Here is a 21,019-nt window from a genome sequence, read left to right on the forward strand (position 1 = left end):
TCAACCATATTACTGTTATTAGTCTCGATAATGCTTGGCTTGACCTTGAATTACTAATCTGTCTGGGCGTGGGCATGCATGGCGTATCTCATTTGCATGACAAGCTTGGCTTCTTTTAAGTCCTTTCATGTCTTGTAAATACTGGAATACGACGCCTTCGAAATGCAATGGCATACTCGCATATTACTTGAAAAGAACTGCTGACTCAGCATTGAAGAGCTTCTTGACACACTCGTTCTAGTTTCCAGGCCTTTGACTTGGCACCATCGCTTAGATTAAAGATGGTTCGCACACAATTACTCATATATTCATCGCTCCTTACATTCTAACGTTTCGATATCCAATCTCATCGCCGGAGAATACTGAAATAGCACAAGAAAATACGTTTTTAGTTTTAAAGGATAAAAAAACTGCGCACCACTGTTGGAAAACACCTTTTGGTACGGTGAACACAAATAAAGCATAACTAATTAAAGTAAAAGAGAATGCTATTTTTACTCTGATACATATAAGAAACACTCATAATGGGAACACTACAAAGATACAATGAGAAACGCTATTGCCGCGATCACATCAATAGTGCTCACCGCCCACCACCCAATGGTTCAAGAGTTGTGCGAGAATTTGGGCTGGCTGCTTAGGTGCCGAGAGAGAGGTCGGTTAATGAGATATTGCTTCCCCAAACTTGAACGCGTCTTTTGCATTGCACAGTCCGTAAAAATGATCAATATAGGTCTGTCAGTTGTTGTGTCAATGTCATGTCGTGCTGGTGGCACAATGTTGTCTAAGGTGCCCCCGTCAACGTAAGGTGCATTGTCAGGCGTTCGTGTATAGTGTCGTTTTGGTCACACCAATGTAGTGTATGGAACGAAGTTTGCAGGGCCTTCGATGTTGCATTTGAAAAGCTCGTCGGTGCTGAGTCAGCAGTTATTTTCAATCAAACATGTATAAAAGAAAGGAGTCTGCCCAAAATATTCCAATATTTTGGCAGAATCCGAAATTGTAGTATATATATATATATATATATATATAATATATATATATATACAACTTCGGAGCATGTGGCAGACACGTCTGAGAAAAGCATGCCCGGCTTCACTTAAAACGCACCACGTGATCAGCCCGAGTCACCTGAGTGCCTTACCTCTGTCGTAATCTTCGAATTTCCCATTTTCATACTGCATCTCTGCCCATATTTTGTCCTGCCAGGAATCCGGGACGCGGTGCGTGTTGGGCACGCTGCCGAGTTGAGCCCGGATCATGTTGGCACACACGGTGAGCGCCGAGATGACCTGCAGGGGCGTGCGACCGTCGGCGTCCTTGACGTGCAGGCAGTCTGGACACGCGTCCATCATCGGCTGAATGATGTTCCGGAACACTGATGACGGGCACGTTCATCAGCGTACAGAACCGAAAGAGTCGGACGGGATGACAAGCTATCAACCTATGCCAGAGACAAGGCAACACTTCAAGCACATGCAACAGTCCATAGAAAAAGGTCATCGTTCTTACATTGCGCATATTTTGGCATCTAAACGTGCCATAAATCAGACCCCAGTGGCATCTGTGAACACAGCGTAGGTCTTTTTGGGCCATCATTTTTGTGACTTACCTGACATTTTTGACGTCTTGATGAGATTGACAGCTGCATAATGGCAAGCAGTTCGCCCGCGCTTGTCTTTAGCCAGGAATATAGCTGGAGGGGCGCCTCTTTTTACCAGCCCAAAACACGTTTTCCGCGCCCATCTTGCAAACCATGTGCAGCAGTGTACCACCATCACTCCTCTATCACGGACTGAGGTGTCAATTTATTTACTTTCACAAACGTCCTGTGTCCTGAGCACCTTGTCTTTCTTCAGATGTTCAATCAGCTTGGCTAACTCTTTCTTGGAAAGCATGATTGCAGCACATCAATACCCTGAAAGGTAAGTCGAAATTATGTCAGTGATGCAAGTAACACCCTTTTCAGTCTTTCCTTTTCATTCTCGGTACAAAGCACGAGCTGTGGAATACACCCATATGGGATAGCTCCTAATCTGGAAAACAAATATGATGCCAAAAAACACTATGGGGAATTATGGGGTGGCAGCCCCCCCCCCCCCCCCCCACATACACACACAACACACTTCGCACTGTGGGGCAAGATGATGTGGCATGAAACCTTATCATACCAATGCCCTGTACTAATTTGAAGTCAACTGGAAAAAGTAATCCTCACACATCAGATCCATGTGTCCACATTAAGGATGGTCAAGAGAATGGGCTATTGGGGTATGTTTTTTTTGCGGGGCTGGCATTTTATCATATGATTAACACATAACAGTGAGGGTTTCTGGCAACAATTCAATGATACCATCATAAAACATCTACAGCTGGCTTTCTTTGAAGGCCAGGTAAATGGTGTTTTGGTTTGGTGTCAGACGGATACATTTCATGTGGAATGTCTCATCGCATGAAATGAACACAGACATATGAATGATGGTGTGGCAGAGATCAACCACTTGGGTGCCAAGAAGACAAATATTTTTCATGCTATTGCTCACATGCCTTGATGCCTTCTGTCTGTTAAGCACCCTCTTATTCATTATTGGTCAATCACATCAAGCCAGATGGCAGCCAACCCAGCATCCATAAGTCTCAGGCAAGGCAAATGAAGCAGGAAGGTCAGGATATCAGGGTTTGGTTTCAAAGGGCAGTGCATTAGCAGCAAAAGAAGCATGGTGAGGGATGGGGGAGCAGAAAAGAAAGTGGTGTGCTAGCATGAACCTTCAAATCCCTGACCCTATTTCCCAGACAATAGTTTTTCGAGAACAATAAGAAGCTAACAGATTCTAAAAAAACAGCCTCACCGCACCAAGCAATCCCCAAGACTGATATATTGACACTCATGTGGTTCATCTTTGCCAAAATATAACAGACTTAGAGGAGATCCCATTTGAACTTTGTGCTGGGCAATAACAGGCCATCCCAAGGAATCCTCAAATCTAGGAGAAATGATAGAATAGAATGACATTGGACAAAAATCACTACATGACCAAATTATGGCATTCTTTTTTGGCAACTGGGTAAATACAATTAAAACGAGCTTCCTAATGGAACTCAATATTATCTCACTCAACACTTTTCAACATCACAAGGGAAAGTAATTCAAAAGGAAAAATAGCTTTGGAGCATTTTAAGGACAAAAATAAAACTAAATAGGCCTTCCAAAGTATGAGCACTTGTGACTTGAGCAATTATAGTTCAGCTGTTTTATATCATATCAAGAAACATCCCAATACTCAAGATGAATGATTACCAATGTATTATAGCATAATGGGCAAATCCCTCTCCACATGAAAAACATTGAGTAAAAAAAGGAAACACAACAACACTTAGCTTACCCAAGGTATGTCCTTAAATTGTCCTGCCTTATTAAATACCACAATATGTTTATGCTTAGCATCCTTAGACTGCTTTGTAATTTATCTAAGCATTTATCTCTGGGGAGCTTCTGCAGGCCTGATCCTTTAATAATTCTAGTGACTGTGCAAAACATTTCAATGTGCAAGGCCATTTACAGTGTAACCCTTATCTGAAGTACACACAGGCATTTGTTATAATAGTTGACTCATTGCATTCACATACACAATCTAAGGCCACTTCATATTCTATCTGATCAGGTGTGTCATGTGTCATGTGTCCATGTAATTTCCGCATTCCTGGCAAGTGTTGTTCTAATAATCAACCAGTTCAAAACATGTGACATTCTTATAATCTCTTCCTGATTATCTCAAGGGATGAACAGATAAATTTACAGAATCAGGGCCTACACTAATGAGTAATTTTGTGTAAGCTGTGAACCCTACCATAGGACCACAATACTCTATCAGAAGGCAGGCACTCTAACCCACTGAGCCTCCAAGCTGGACCCAGATATTGATGCACTGAACCTGGTGCATATATGTATCAATCTTGGTAAAAATATCTAAGGCTACATTTTCAAATCCCTTTCTGTTACAAAAATGTTCTTTTAGCTACTATTACTTCAAATACCCATGAGAAAATTCCTTGAAAATTAACTCTACATGCTGAAAGAAAGTGACCATATTCCAAAACATTGACAACTCAGATTCACAGGGGACTCATATTTAAAGCATTCTTGTTTTCAACTCAACTAAAAGCTCAAATTTTTGCCTCAACATTGTGGCTACATCATATATCCGGACACTGCATACAGGCATTATTTGTCGTCAACCTTGGGGTCCAAAAGGCCCAAATGTAATGAAACCATTAATTAAAAGCAGGCTAAAAGAACAGAAGGTGCCTCAAATGGGACAGACAGGGCAGAATCAAGACTGCATCAAACCTTTTGTCAACATCCTTGCCTGTCAATTTGCCATAGTTTGCTGACTGGGCAACTCAGTTTACATCTATCCTACATGTGTAAATTTCAAATCATTAGCAGCCACCCTTCCTTTACAAAATGCCCGTGACGTACGATTCACAGTAAAAGCCACGAAAGCGCAAAAGCGCACGGAGCGTCTTAAAACGATACCGCTGTTATTACAGGGTCCTCACATCACACACCACACCCCCTCAATGCAGTACTTTGCACCGTGTATTTTGAATGCTTTTTACCGATAATTTTGCGTTGCTAACAACCGCGCCATCATTTTGTCTCACCTGCGCCTAAACGGCATCGTATACGCGTTGCGTTCGTGGAAAGCTCGCAAAAGCTGAAAATGCCATTATGATTGGCCAGTTGCGTAGGCGGGGGGAGGGGGGGGGGGGCACAGGGGGCACGTGCCGTCGTTAGGTTCCGAGGGGCCCGAAGGGCTCCTAGGAATCTTCGATGAAGGGCCCAATTGAAGGGAGTCGATAAGGGCCTATATTTCGGTGAGACATTTCCAGCAACGCACAGTCGGTTCTGTGGCAGCATGGGCATAAGGGTCCATTTCCCAAGCAGGGACAAAGTCGGAACCAGCGATCTGCATTGTCCGAAGCCCCACAGGGCCTAACAGGGGCCCAATGTTGTCGAGGGGCCCCGAGTCGGCCAGAGACGGCGTTTGATGAGGCCCGGAGAGCCTAGAAGGTACATCGGGTCCGATGATCAAGTGCCCGATTGAAGGGTCTGAGGGCAAAAAGGGGTGGTCGGGGTCATATTCAGGGGCCCCGACCTGCGAAGAGGGACCCTCAAATAAAGCTCAGAGGACTCTTTACGCCGATAGGGGACCCCCGAGTTGACATGGGGCTATATTTCAGTCAGGTACCACCGTACCACATAGCTGCGTATCGGCATAGGCCTGAGGATTCACCTCCCAATCAGCTATAAAGCCGGAGTCAGTAATGTACACTGGTGGAGGTCTTGTATCTGTCAGGGGCCTACAGCGTCTAACAGAGAGCTCTGTGCTCGCAGGGGTCCCGAGTCGATCAAGGGAAGTGTTCGGTGAGGCCCGAAGAGGGGCCGGAGCGGCCCACCGGAACAGACGATCAAAGGCCCGGTTGAGGGCATAAATGCCCGAAGGACTGACTGTAGGTCACATAAAAAATCGTGGCCCGTGAGGCCGTGATCTGAAATATCAGTCGGAGGTCATTTTGCGCTGTTTGAGGAACCCCTGAGACAATGCAGGTGTTAAAGTCGGTCAGAGACCGAGAACACCGAAAAGCCGGCTCTATTCCGTCTAAGCCGTTGTACCCATTGTACCCATGTACCTCATTTCCCAAATTGATACCCATTTCCCTAGCAAAAACGAGGCCGGGGTCCGCGATTTGCAATGTTCGGGGTTCCTGGCACAATGAGGGGCTCCTGTGTCGGTCAACGTTCACAGAGCTGTTCGAATAGAGGTACTGTGATGGCAAGCGGCACCGAGTCGGAGCGGTGTTTGAGGGGGCTCAAAGAGGGGCTGAGGGGTCTCTTGAGGCCAAATTTCAAGCGCCCGATGGGATGGCTGTATGGTCCGAGTGGCTGGCTGTAGGTCGCATTAAGAGCCCGGCCCATGGGGCCGTGATCTTAAATGTTAATATAATGACCTCTTGCACCGATAGGGACCCCTGAGACAGAGCGTTCCTCTATTTCGGCCAGAGATCACGAACAGCGAACAGTCGACTCCGTGTTGGCCGAGCTCTGAGGCCTATTTTTCAAGCAGGGACAAGGCCGGACCCGCGAGTTACATTGGTCGGGCCCATGTATCGTTCAGGGGGCCCACAGTGCCTAACAGGGCACTAAGTATGAACGAGGAGCCTCGAATCGGTCAGGGGAAGATTTGTCCTACAGGGACGGAAACGGGAGCCCGAATGGCAGAGGGCCTCTTGTGTTGGTCGGAGCTTTCTAACAATTTAAGGAAACATAAGCAACTATGATGAGTGCTCACATCGAGGTAATAGAAGAGTCTTGTGCCGGTCAGGGGCCCCAGTACCGAACGGTGGGCCCTCCAACCCTATTCCAACATGGACCCGTTAAGCCCAACTGGAGTCTTTGTGGCGGTTACTGGACCACCCGCGGCGAGCAGGGATGTTGTTGCGTTAATTACGGTTCATGCGTCGATACGGGGTCCACTGCGCGGGTCAGAAGGCCTCCCGTGTCAGGGAGCGAACCAATGGGATGTGATTTATCTCTCTAAGGGCCTCCGGATCGGCCAGGGGATGCCGCCCCAGATCCTCAGAATGACGACCGGAAAGCACACAGCGCTGGAACAGAACAGCTCTTCAGCTCTTGACCGAGAACAGCAATGTGCTTCGTAGTGTTGTACTCAGTGGAGTCCCTTTACCGGAAAGAAATGAGGGATCTCATCAGTGTTAAATGGAGTGGGTCAAAATGAGTTCCAAACGCTTAGGGCCACCCCATTTTGCTTGAGAACGTTCATTATTTTATAGAACCGACTAGTGAAACAAATACCATTAAAAGGTTTGATTGAGCCTGCGCGCCGGGTGCCGATGGTGTAGAGGTGAACGCACCTGCGCTGACCACTGCGCGTCTAGGGAACGATAGGTTCAGGGTTCGATTCCCCGTGATGCTCGCCCTTCCCAACCGGGTGAGAGGCTGGTGACGCCATATATAGCCTCAGCAGCTGAGTGCGTCATTAGGTTTCCAGACATGGTCGTAATCTCGGGAGTAAGGATGGCGATGGCTTGGGTCGCAATTTTCGTAAAACCGCACGGCGCTGGTCACTGCAAGTAACGCTTGGAGGCGGGCGCCATACGTGCAACAGCGATCGGAAAGTTGTGTGTCTGAACGCCTTTCAAAATCAATTCGTATAGTTTAGGGATTACACTAGGCGATTTTTTAGAACTTTGAGATTGTAGTCTGGACAGATTAACAGCTACAACACGGCTACCAGATTTTAGCACCACTTTCACAGTGCTGTAAAGACCGGTATGTTAATGTCATCAATCTAAAAACCGCACAGGTGAAACATGCGCCACAAATATTTATAAATGCACGATTTGTTTACCTAAAGCGTTCAAACGAACTTTTAAGATGTGTTACCATTATCGTCCACCCGTTGGCCACGGCCTAATATTAGCCGCTGGGCTGACACTGCGCGGTCTAAGGAGACTGCAACACCTGACATCGAGTTTTTTGCCAAGATATGCGAGTGCATATGCTCAAAACTATGTCGTTACATGACTTGTATCACTACTCGATCTGACTGAGTGCTGAACATGTTCAGACAAACATTGTCAAACCATGCTAATAGGAGTTGTTGGCCCATTTTTACCTCCAATCTACGGTCGTGGAATTCTTGCTATCTCTGTACAACCCAGTTAAAAATTTGGGCAAGTTTTTTGAATTCTTTCGGTTTAGAAAGAGTTCACGAGACCATTGTAAAATGAAGAGCGCCGGCGATTTATTTCATGCAGTCATTTAACACATAATTTGTCACTTTATTTAGCAAAAACTTAGGGCAGAATTTATCTCGCAGTAACGTCTGGCCTTTACTCCAGTTATAGGAGTTAAAGATGTGCAAAAATGTATATATATTGTCAAGACTCTGGCTGCGCCCCTGTCATTGGCTGCTCACCTGTCAATGTGGATGTGGCTGGTGAGTATTGGAACCTCTCCGGCTGATTTTTTACCCAGATTACCAATCGCTCCTATGTACATGCTTCAACGGGTAACAACCCAGGAGACTTGCGCACACTGGACCAACGTTCACGAGGCCTACGCTTACTGCGCCTATGCCCAGTGGACCAACGCTTATACGACATACGCTCAGAGGACCTTCGCTCACGAGTCCTACGCGCTAGACGCCTATGATGACGCCATGATCACATTATCGAGTCACTGTTGCCGCGCCCGTCGCCGCATACCGCGGAGAGGGTAAACGAAAGCTAGCTATTGAAAGCATGAGATAGCGCTGTCCGCTGCACCATTTGTCTGCATCTCACCACACCACAGCAAAATAGGATGTCCCATGTATGTATGGGGCACCATGGGTCTGCATCTCACCACACCACAGGAAAATAGGATGTCCCATGTATGTATGGGGCTTTGAACTTAAATAGCCATCTTAAGATCAATAAAATTCTTATTAGCTTTAAAGGCCCCTAAATTAATACGCCAGAACGGGCTCACTGAATGACCCGTGGGGTGCCGGGGATGGCAAATGGTGCCTACCGAGCATCCAAATAAAGCAAATTGTTCTTGTCGAAACTTTTAAGCTACAAGGAATCTCTTTTTGCGTGTTTCCCATTCAGTGCGGTCATTTTCGTATTCGCATTGCACGAGCGGAAAGCCTTCCCAGGAGGTTTTCGGGTCACCGGATCCACCTACATTGGACCCTCCTGGCCCCCCTCACATTTTGGGTTTTCAGGGGACCGTGGGAGATCCGGACCTTTCCTGAACCTAACAGGATCCCCAGTCATGTTTCTGCATACAAACGTTTCCTTACTTTTGACCTGACGAACATAAGTCAATACCAACATTTTCATGCTTACTTTGTGCTGAACGAGCTTTTGCTTCCGAACTTTTGCCTACGAGCTTTTGCGTCCTAGCTGTTGCACACGTTCCTCTGTCATACGAGCTTTGTGCTTGAGTAACATTTGCCTATGAATTGACGCGTACGTTCATAATGCATACGTCTTTTTTATGCGTGTTTTTATTTTTGTCTTTAGCCACTCCGAATACTCTTGGCCGGTCGCAACGAAGTCTTCACCATTTGATGCGACATGGTTAATTGTTATGTGACCTTTCCTAAACCTAATTATCTTTGGTTATGTCACAGGTCACTAAAACACACAAATGTGAAATTCGGTTTGTAAACAGCCCTAAGTTACGACCCTATGAGACCCATCACCACAAGACCTTGCCAGTTCAGTATGCCTTGGCTTGCAAACTACTCTTTCCGCTACATGCCCTTTAGCCGACTTAAAATTCACCACAAACACTCAAAACCAACAAATGAATTTGCAAACCACCCCATGCACCGAGTCCAAGGGCTTGGAACCTCACCAGTTAGTGCTTCATGGTCGCCAACCTATCCTCTACAGAACATTGAAACCTTGGATTAAATAAAAATCACCAAAAAGGTATCCGAGCCCACCCAGATTGGCACCATGGTCGATCATATAACCTGTCCAGAACGTGGAAACCTTGGGTGAGGTCAGATAAATGACCAAAACATCCGAAACCGAAATTGTATTGTCACTCGGGACTGGACTGGAGTCTTACCAGATGCTGACAACAGTATTACCTTAGTAACAATAGCGCAAAACTGCTAGCCCCTGGTTCAAGTTTAGTAAGCTTTATATTGGCTGGTAGTAATGACCAAAGGAACACCACATACTAAACAAAAGAAATTTGGCTGGTGCTGCCATATGGTAACCACTATATCTGACTGGCTGGCAGCTAGCACTGACTCATCCATCCCCAAGCTATCTCTAGGCCAACCTCCCCTAACGTAGCCACTGCCACCTGCCGCAGGCAATCCCGTTCATAGACACTTAGCGAACGCTTAACGCAGCTCAAGCCATACGCGTCACGGAGGGGTGAGTCAGAAGACATGCAACCCATCCAAGCATGAGCTCCAGAAATAGACTGACGGAAGGATCGGCTCTTCGTCGCCATCCCAGCAGCGAGATGTGACCAGACTGAGCCAATAATTTCTTCCCAGAACGGTGGGAGCGACCGAACGTGCGATGCCTCCGAAAGCAAGTTGTCAATGACTGCCGGGGAAGGGCAATGTGTGTGACTGTAAATCGATGTAGCGTACTAAGACGTGATTTGCATTTTATGTGGCATCAAAGATGAATGCATCATAATATGTATTCCCGGTTTTCAACGCAGCAAAATTCGTTACCTTGCACAGAACGCGGGACCTCTCACTCCGCTTATGCGAGCCCACAGTGCCGCTGGAAAATGCTCGACAATATCACTCCCTGAGACCCCCCAATTGCCTCCCGAATTGACGTTGGTGATCTTCGCAAGCAATTGCCCGAGCCAGTGCGTTTGCAGTATCTTTCAACGCATCCGAGTCGTGTCCACACCAGATACTACGCTTCCCTTTATCATGTCGCTTCAGGAGGTGATGATGTGTCTGCCCATGCAATACGTGTGTGTGAAGTTACCAGCAGTTCCATATTCATATTCGGCAGAAATCGACGACCCTCTCGATTTCCACGAAAATTTAGTGCTTAAAGTGCACTGACAACATACGCAAAACCTTTTTGTAGTGCATCGAGCTGTCTGACCTCCAAAGGCCATAAGCGGTCAGCCGTCATGTGTCGAAAAACGTGTTGTATTTTATACACCATGCGATCGGGAATCTTATACAGATTCCAGACTATTGCTATGCTCAAAACAGCCCGAAATAAAACAGACAGAAATATATCTTATAATGATATATATATATATATATATATATATATATATGTGTGTGTGTGTGTGTGTATATGTATATATCAATAGATGTGAGGGAATATCTTCTGATCTGTTTGGTTTAGGTCCGTTTTGAGTTTTGGTCTGAAATCTGCGTACTCTTCCAAATTGAAAGGTGTATAGCATGCAATATGTTTTTATATACAACGGCATGTATAAAAACAAGTATAGCATGTTTTTTGACATCGCGGCTGACCCGTTATGACCTCTGAAAGTCAGACAGCTCGGCGCACTACAAAAGGTTTTTGCGGATGTTGTCAGCGCACTTTGGGCTTTCTTTTGTACAAGTTTCGTTAAAATCGTAGGGGTCGTTGATTTCTGCTGAATATGAATGTCGAGCTGCTGCCAACTGAACACACGTCTATGCGATCGTAACGCGAAGAAGCTGCACCCGCTTCCATTGGGTGCAGGAGCGGTGTGGTTAGTGTGACCATGTTGACACAAGTTTTCCCTGAAAGGAGTCTTATTTAATCTTTCTTCACTGAATGCTGGTCGTTCCAACGGCGTGCCCCGCAGATTTTCTCAATATTCCACATCCGTGGCCCGGACGTTGTCGTACTAAGCACCAGGGCTGGAGCCGAGAGGCGCGCGGCAAGTCCGGCCCCTCTCCCCTTGTATCTGGATTCTTTCGTTTTCTCACGGTAGATAAGAATCGTCGTGGTACGTTCTCCCTGAGTGCGTCCTCCCATTAGTACGTTCTCACTGAGCTCCGCCCCGCTCAATAAAATGCTGATTGCGCCTCTGTTAAGCACACCTGAGGTCTGAGAGCTGAAGCCTTCTCCGTCCCTTCATGTCTCTCTGGGTCGAGTGACTGGACCACCCTTGCACCACTCGGCATTCCCCAGGTGGGGTGGCTGGAGTCGCCTCTGCGTCTCCCCGTGCCTCTCCTGTGTCAAGTGACTGGAATTGCCTCTGCACCGTTTCGTGCGGCAGGTCCGGTGATCAGGGTCGTCTTTGCGTCTCTGCGTGTCTGTCTCAGACAGGTTAGCTGGTGTCGCCAATCCACAAACTATATTACTTGGGTTGAGCAGCTGGAGCCTGCCGTGCACCAACGCCTCCCGTCCCTTTTCGAGCGATTTGAGTCGTCCCTGCCCACATCGCGTACCCTCATCTGGAACGGCTGGAGCCGCCTGTGCATCACTCCCGCCACCCCCCAGGTCGGGCGTCTGGAGACGCCCCTGCGGCGGTGCGGACGCTCAGCTGGTGCGCACCCGGCCGGCCAGCTCAGTATTGACGTGGAGCGCGGCCGGGTGGGGTGGGGGCGGTCCCGAGCGCGGTCGACGGCGGCGCCGGGCAGTCCGGCCACCGGGTCAGGAGTCATGGCCGAACGGGCCGAGCCGGACGCGGCCGAGGCGCTGACGCCGGAGGAGGGCGCCGCCTCGGAGGCGCCGCCCGTGCGCCCCATCGAGGACCTTCTGAACAAGATCCGGTTGGCCGAGGAGGAGAGGTATGCGCGAGCGAGCGCCGGTTCCGCGGCGGCGCTGGCGCCGAGTCAACGGCCGCATGGCGCCGCCAGGCTGCCCAGGCGGGCTGTGTGTGGGGGGGGGGGGACGGCTCCATCTGGAGCTGAGGGACAAAGCAGCTCGGTCCGGCCCGATGTTGGATATGGGGCCTTGAGACCGTGGCAGCTGTGTGGTCGAACCTGATGCACAGCATTGACTGATTCGTATGAAGCTGGACAGCTTAGATCTCATTGCGGAGACTCTGACAGCTGACATGGATAGGATGAAGATGTTGCTTTTGAGCAGCTGCGCTCTTTGGCACCAGTTTCCAGACACTGCCCCCCTGCCCCTTCAAGTCTTAAGCCATTTGTAGCAGCAGGTATTGAACTTGGTGTCTCTGGGGGACATGCCCCCCTTGATGTTTTGCCCCCCCCCCCCGCCCATTGTTGGGCTGCACTCTGCAATATCGGGCTGGGGCCCGGTTATGTACGACTGGGTCTTCACATTGTTGCACCTGGCTCCGAATACTCTATCAGCTCTTTGACGTGAAGATAATTTAAGACATTGCAGGGACCCACAATATGGGAATAGAGAAAAACACTTTGCAGTACGATATCCAACAACTTACGTGATGCGAAAATCGCAAAAGTTGCGCTTTGTAAGCCGCCAACTTCGCAGTAAATATTTATGCGTCATTGGAGCTTTTCGACTCCTCTGAGACTACTGGCGACACTTTATGTCATACTGACAGAAGGGGGGGGGGGGGGGGGGGGGGTTCCGCGCGGCGAATAATTAAACGCAAAAGCAATAGCTGGTACACTTGTCTAACTCATGATGCCACTTGAGTGACATGTCAGGGCTCGAGTGTTGTAATGTTGGTGATGGTAGCAGATAGCGACGAAAATATTGCAGTTCGTAGACTTTTGACGCGATATTTTTCTGCCTCTTGAATATATAACATGTTTCGTGTCGTCAACATGGAAATATTCAAACGTGCTGCATGTTTTGAGTATCTTGAACGAGTACGAAATTATCACATCCTGATAATCGAAGGCGATACGAGTGATGCCTAAACAATGTGAGTTCTAGATATGAAAAACAAGGATATTAGGAATATTGGGCTCCCGGTATGTAAAATCCTCTTGCATTCCTGCACTATCAAATAGTTACAGTGTGACATAAAAGCAGCGTGCAAAATAAGTATAGCTGGTGCTACGTATTACACAAAATACGCCGTATGCAACACGTCCGTATTTCGTACGCAATTGCTTACGTATTTGCATATCGTTTTAGCATGCGCAGCGCCACGGACTCATGACTCGATGGGCTAATCTCGGTTGCTCGTGATGCTCTAACTGGTAACTGTTCAGAGAATTCATCTCGAAATCGAACAGGTGAATTTTCCTGGTCAGGAGCTGAGTGATCCTTTCTTCCCCGCCCGGGGCACCTAGCAACTGCCATCCTGGCGATGCGGGAACCGGGGTGCATTGGTCCAGCCGGAGATCCTCAGAGGGATGCATCATCCCGCATGCACCGGTCCCATTCCTGATGCGGCAGGCCCTCTGAACTGGGAATCTGACACAGAATCGACGCGAGGACACGTCACTGACGCAAAAAGATCCCTCACCGGCACAGGGAGTCCAGTGCGTAACTGGTGCTGAGACACTAATTCGGGTTATCGGCCCCTGTCTCCTGGTTGAAACGGTACGGAGGTTCCCTCGTTCGGTACCGTGACTTCTGACGGAGGGCCCCTCGTTCGGTACCGTGACCTCTGACGGAGGGCCCCTCGTTCGGTACCGTGACCTCTGACGGAGGGCCCCTCGTTCGGTACCGTGACCTCTGACTGGCACACATCACTGTTTCATTGTGAGTGCAAACCGTTGCGTTATCATTCATCATGTCTCCTGTCATTGATAAGAAGTTCCTGTCCGATACAAGAGGCCTTTTGAAATACGAGATTCCGCTTCAGCCCCTCTTCAGCAAATGTGTCCATGGCCGATTTTTGGGCTTATTGCCAATACGGGACCCCTTGTTGGGCGCCGTGAGCCTTGATCAGCACGGGAGAGTCCGACCAATGCGCGATCTTTCGAATTAACTTTCGCAAGCCCGACACTGCCTCGACTTGGGAAAGAGGCCCCAGGACCAAGACCGACGCGGAACCAAGTGTACGGTATCGCCTGCTGAATGAGGCCCGTTCATCCCTTGGCTTGTCGTTCGGGCCCTTCGATCGGGCCCTTGATTGTCGTTCTCTCAAGGCCCCAAGGGCTCTTCGGGACCCTCTGGACCTAAAGATCTAAGGTAGGTTTCTTGTCCCTGTCCCAACGATAGTGGCGCTCATGGTTCCCTCGTGAGAATAAAAATAGGGCAATTTTGGGGTCCCTCTGGAGTTTGACGCCATCTGAAGATAAAAGGTTCGGAGGTCTCGGCGGTGCCACCCTAGAAGTGGGTGCCTCTTCAAAATACAGGTCGTGATGCTCGAAATGAAGGAATCGGGTATCTCTTTGTGGAGATGTCCGGTTTAGGATTTCGTCAGGATGGAAGGCACAGAAGTTGTGTTGCCTCTGACGTTGGTGCCATTTAAAAACAAAGATGTTGAAGTTCTTTAAATGACCCATTTGGGTTTGGTGCCTGTTGAGAATAAAGTTATGGTGGCCCAAAATAAAAGTTTTGGTGACCCATCGCCGTATGGGCCGATCCGGATTTCGCCCAAGGGGAGGTGCGAACATTGTAGTGTCCCTGCAATTTGTTACTTCCTGAAAAACAAACGTTTTGGGACCCATAGTGGTGCCCCTGGAATTGGGTGCCTGTTTAACTGACGTAAAAGATATTACGCAGTGCAGGTATTGCGGTGCCTCTTTGCGGAGGGGGCTGATCCAGAATTTGGCCAGGATTTAAAGAAGACAAAGAGATCGTGGTGTCCCCCAGAATGAAGGTCCCGAGACGCTGGTAATAGCCCACTTGGACCTGATGCCTTAAGTAAATCAATATTATAGTGTTGCGAAATGAAGGTTTTGGTGTCTTTTCGCATGATGGGCCGATCCATGATTTTGTCAGTGGAGTGCCACAAGTTTTACAATTTCCTTAAGGTTGTTGTCTGTTAACAATGAGGTTTTGGGATGATTTGCGGTGCCCCTGGAATGGGGTGTCCTTGGAAAGTAAGGTTATTACTCCCCAAAATAAGGAATTTTGGTGTCACTTGCCAAACGTCATAAAACGGGACGATCAGGGATTTTGTCACGGTGAAACGCACAGAATCTCCTCTTGGAAATTAAGATCATGGTGCCCCGAGATAAATTTTGGTGCACCTCACCTAAGGGATTGTTCCAGGATTTCGTTCGGGGCGGGAGGCAGGCAAAACATTGTTGTGCCTGTTAGGAAAGAAGGTTTGTGCCCTTTCGTGATGCTCTCTGGAATTAGGTGCCTTTTGAAATTAAAGGTTTTGTTGTCGGAAATAATGGTTTTAGTGCTCCTTCACCGAATGGGCCCATCCGGGATTTTACAGGATCCAGGACCCGAGCACATAGACCACGCCATAGATTTGTAACAAGATTTGTAGCACATTACGCGTACCCTTTGTGCCACGGCATGCACATTGTCGCTTCTTGCGCCTGCCCGTTGATCTCCAGCGCTGGACGGCCTACCCTGCAGGGCCGACCACGTCGCAAAGCCAGTGGGGCCCACGGGACCCGACTTTCGATAGAGCCGTGCCCTTTCGAGCACACGGCTTGATTGAGCGCGAGGCGTGAAGCGGAGCGACCTTTTTTGCTGGCAAATGTGACTGATGAATCAATGCTATCGATCGGGTCAGCTGGGCGCGACGAGGATGAATGGTGAACTGATGCAATCGACCCGGCCAGCCGAACGTCATGGCTGCGCTGCCGCCGTGCTGGTGTGGAGGACTGTCCATGGAACCCGTGCCACGTCAACAAGGCGTGCACTTCGCACTTGGCACATTTGGGATGCCGTTTGAACGTGGAGCACGTACGCAGGCGGGCACCGCGGGGTTGCGCCTGTCATGGAGACGTGGAAAGCTGCGCTGGTTTTCCAAAGCTGGGCTGCGCAGGTGACATACCTGGGCCGCGCAGTTGACCTAGTTGGGCTGCGCAGCTGACAGCTCGGCCGCGTAGCTGAATTAGCTCGGCCGCGCAGCTGACTTAGCTCGGCCGCGCAGCTGACTTAGCTCGGCCGCGCAGCTGACTTAGGTCCGCCGCGCAGCTGACTCAGCTGGGCTGCGCAGCTGACTTAGCTGGGCTGTGCGGCTGACTCAGCTCGGCCGCGCAGCTGACTTAGCTCGGCCGCGCAGCTGACTTAGCTGGGCTGCGCAGCTGACATAGCTTGACTGCGCAGCTGACTTAACTCGGCCGCGCAGCTGACTCAGCTCGGCTGTGTAGCTGACATATCTCGGCTGCGCAGATGACTTAGCTGGGCTGCGCAGCTGACTTGGCGTGCCGCAGCTGTGGACGTGCTGAGACTGGGCCGGGCATCGTGCCATCGCCCGCCTCCATTTCGTTAGCTCTCAGGCGCAGTGGGCGGCCAGCATGCCGCCGCGGCGAACCTACGGCGTGTTTACATCGTCATTGACTGCGCGCATGCCCGGTGCGACGTGCCAGACATTCCACTGATAGCGCCAGTGCCACCAATACCACTGGACCGTTCCATATCGTGCAAAGCGACCCCTTCGCACCCCTGTGCCGCACATCCCTATGGAATCATGCTCGTTTAGTAAGGAATCGGTGCAGCTCTACGCAGACGGACGACTCGGTGTGCCACCCGCCTCGTCCGCTCGCGGCCCGCTGGGCACGCGCTTGCAGGGAGAGCCGGCCAACGGGCTTTTGCGACGCCGCGCTTCCCACGCCCGGCTCGTGGGCGGCGGTGATTGGCGGCCGTCGCGAGAGAGCGCCCGCTCGCCTTCAATCGCGGCCGCCACGCCGCGCCGCTATTAGCCAAGATGGGAGATACGCCTCCTCGCGCCGGCCTCCCCGTCGCGCGCGGCGATCGTGGCGCTGGAGCTGGAGCCGCGGCGGGAGGCGCGGTTATTGCTGACCGCCTGGAGTTCAGGCGGCCCTGGACGCCGCGCCGCCTGTCGGCGCACGCCGCCATCGTCTCTGGCTCCCGTTAGTTTTCCGTTGTGCTCTCGCTCTTACCCTTTCTATAGTTATCGCTCAAGCTTTCACTCTCGCTCTATCGCTCGCTCTTGCTCAGGCTCCAGTCACTGATCGTTCTCATGCTCTAGCTATAGCTATAGCGCCAGCTCTGGCTGGCCTTATCGTCTTGGCTCTCCCGGGCCAGGCCGTATCCGTTTACAGGCGGATGCGGGCACCTCCAAAAGCCGAGTCCGACCGTTTGCAGCTGCTGCCGCGGCGCGCGCAGCGTAACGGCCCGCGGGTTCATGGCTAGTAAATCAGCAGGGATAGTCGCAATCCGTTCCATGCAAGGGGAATCACGATTGGCGCCCATCTGGGATCATTTTGTCGGGGAGCATGCTGATCTTTCATGAAATCACTCAAAGTGGCCTGGAGTTCGTACCTGCCAGATGGCATCTGCTAGTGGTGTCTGTATGTTTTATCTAATGGTGTAACATGATGATGTGGTGGTGGTGGGGGGAAGGGCGTAATGCTCGAGTGGCTAGTGCCCTTGGCTCCCACGTGCCAACCCGGGTCCAAGCCCCGATTCTGCCATTGCCCCTGAGCGCTAATATAGCCTCTACAGTCACTGTTACTCCATAAAAAGGTGCGTGACGATGTGCGTCAGGCTACCTTTGGTTATTAAAAAGACGTGGCGCGGTTTGTGCCTGACTGGCGGTGTCGGTGGCCGACCGTGCAGTGGCTGTGTGTGCCTCCATCTGCGGCCGTCTATTGTCTGTGGAACTCCGCCTGCTGCCGTCCGGCATCCAGCGTCTGCCTGCTGTCCATTGTCTGTGTGACTCCGCCTGCTGCCGAAAGCGTCTGTGGCACTCCGCCTGCTGCCGTCCAGCTTCTGTGGAACTCCGCCTGCTGCCGTCCAGCGTCTGTGGAACTCCGCCTGCTGCCGTCCAGCGTCTATGCTGTGCTCTGTGTGACCCTCCCGTGCCTGCGTGTCTCTGTGCGCGGCCGTCCACTGCCTGCATGGCTCGCCGTCTATTCGCGGCGCGCCAGCGGCGGCGGCGGCGGCGGCCGGCCGGGCGCCGTCTTTGTCCGCGAGCGGCCGCGCCGGCCCAGCTGATCGTTACTGCTCGATAGCGGCGGCGGGCCGCGCTGGCCCGGCTGCCCGGCGCCTCCCGGCCGGCCCGGCTCCAGCCAGCCCGGCGCCGCGCGCTTGGCACCATGTGCCCACACGTGCCGTTGGCGGCCGGCGGCGGAGCGGCACGTGGCCCTGGAGCGGACACAGCTCGGCTCTGGAGGCGGCTGCAGCTGTCAGCGCGACCAGTGACACGCAGTACGCGGGCACCAGCCAGCGGACGTGCGTAGGGTGGCCGGAGAGAGCGGAGGGGGGGGGGGGGGGGAACGCGTATGCAGGCGGATGTGAGGCTCCAGTGGCGGGATGTTAAAAACAATGATCGGACAGGACAGCGCCGAGCGGTTCACCGCTATCGTGCCGCGTGTTTACGCCGCGCCTCATGCAGTTTATTTTGGTGTGCATATTGTCTTTGACTCGGTTCGCTCCTGCCTGACTCCCTGTCCGGCATCTGGACGGCCACCGGTGGCGCGGCCCGCGACCGGCCGTTGGCACCCCGGCTGCCATCGCCTATCTGGCGTCTGGCGTTTAGCGGCAGGCAGGTATCCGCGCACCACCTTATCTGGCCGAGATCGATCGGCCGCCAGCGGTATCCGCGAGCTCCCCGATCGGGCTCAGTGCAGATCGTGCGGCGCTTTCGGCTGCACGCCTGCACGTCGCCGGGGTGGCGTGCTGAGGCGACGTTGTGTTATCAGCACGTGACGCTTAACGCCGCGTATGAACCCGCAGCGTGTGACGCGGCCCCTTCGTGATTCGCTCGGTGCTGAACACATGAAAACAAATGTAGCAGTGGTCGAGCGGCACAGCGTTGTCGCCAGTGCGCACCCACGGGGGTGTACTGCTGTAATTCGAGAAAGTTTGCTCGGCGTCAGCCCGCACTCAGCCTCGCAACCCAGCGTAAGCTTCAAACTGGAGCTGATGGTGAACAGCGGCGCACCTGGCGGCAGCCAGTATGGACTGGTGGTGAGCTGCGGCGCACCTGATGGAAGCCGGTGTGGACTGATGAGATATGACGGGAACTGATGGTGAACAGCGGCGCACCTGGCGGGAGCCGGTGTGGACTGATGAGATATGACGGGAACTGATAGTGAACAGCGGCGCACCTGGCGGGAGCCGGTGTTGACCGATGAGATATATTTGCGAGGGGCGAGATATGACCAGTCTTGGTCGTAACACTGACACTCATCAGTCTTGTTGGCAAACCGACTCGGACCAATTAGGGATCGGATACGCTCGTCGGGACATCATCTGAGCTGCGAGAGCTTTGAGATGAGACAGACCCGGCAGTGAGACGCGATCAGTAATCACCATGTTGCCGACACTAGCACCACACGTAATGGAGCCAGGCTTCTCGGGGCATGCAACGAATGCGTCTGATCACTGATGGAAAGTCCGTCTTTCGGAAAGCTCCGCATTCAGAAGTTTGCTGACGCGGCGTCGCGCGTGCTAATTCACAAATCGCATTGGGTGGTTATTGCCAGGTTTTGAGTCTCAGCAACAATCACATACAGATTAGGCGAGGCTTGAGAACTTACGGTGACAAAATTGATGACTCTGTGGTTACTTTAGCTTTCATAACTGGCCAAACTCTTGTAAAACATGCTGTTAGATGCATATTAGCCCCAGTGAGCTTAATCCGCACGGCTGAGTGGTTTTCATAGTCCATAGTCATGGTCTGTTTTGATGACCATGGACTGTTGGTCTAAGCCGCAGCGAATTGTACTTCAGGCCTGTATCATGATGTTACTGGCGTGCGCTTGAGGCCACCCCTGCTCGCGCCGCCAGTGCTGCTGCACCTTGGTACGCCGCTGCCCCGACCGGCGGTGTACTACTGCCTGGGGCGCCGCCCGCCGGGGTCGGCGCCGCCCGCTTGCCTCGCGGGTTAATACAGTTGCCGTCTCGTAGCGCTCGTTTCTGGTTTGGGCAGACAGAACACGTAAGACCTGAATAAGGCCGGTTAAAAAAAACAGCGACGTTGGCCGCTCCCCGACCGGCTGCCAACGCACGTGCGGGTGGGGTAGGGTTGAGATAGCTTATTTACCCGCATTTGCAAACATCCTCGCCCGCAAAACATCGGCATACGCCGTGCAGATTGGGGTCTGCATCTGCTCATGTGTGGGAAGCTATATTTGCTCGCATTCCAGTGTTGGCATAATATCACGCCAGAGCAAACAGAGCAAACAGCTCGTGTGCATACGCCTTAAAACTTATACAGCACAGCTTTTAAAGGATCAAATTTCTGGATATCTGGTAACTCCACGATGCTGCAAAGATGTTGGGTCCTTAGAGAGCGTGCTGATTGGGGCTGGCCCGGGCCCAGCCAGACTGTGGTCTCGCCCGTAATAACAATGACGCGCACTAATCGGCCACTTGAGCTAGCGTGGGGTCGTCTGTCTGATTCACGGGCTGGTGTGGATTAATCAGTCGCATCAGCAAACCGTTATTGACTGGTCGATCACATCCATAAATTCACAGGGATTGATCGTCGCAGCCGCGAGCTGACACA

At 51.3% G+C, this 21,019-nt stretch overlaps 1 pseudogene; it reads left to right on the forward strand.

Moving 5' to 3' along the window:
* Positions 1–12,118: 12,118 nt before the first annotated feature.
* The window catches only part of LOC119096238 (tripartite motif-containing protein 2-like), a 32,262-nt pseudogene continuing 23,361 nt past the window's right edge, over positions 12,119–21,019 (forward strand).

The sequence above is a fragment of the Pollicipes pollicipes genome, unplaced genomic scaffold, assembly GCF_011947565.3.
Source record: "Pollicipes pollicipes isolate AB1234 unplaced genomic scaffold, Ppol_2.1 Scaffold_4295;HRSCAF=5057_pilon_pilon_pilon, whole genome shotgun sequence".
NCBI lineage: Eukaryota > Metazoa > Arthropoda > Thecostraca > Pollicipedomorpha > Pollicipedidae > Pollicipes > Pollicipes pollicipes.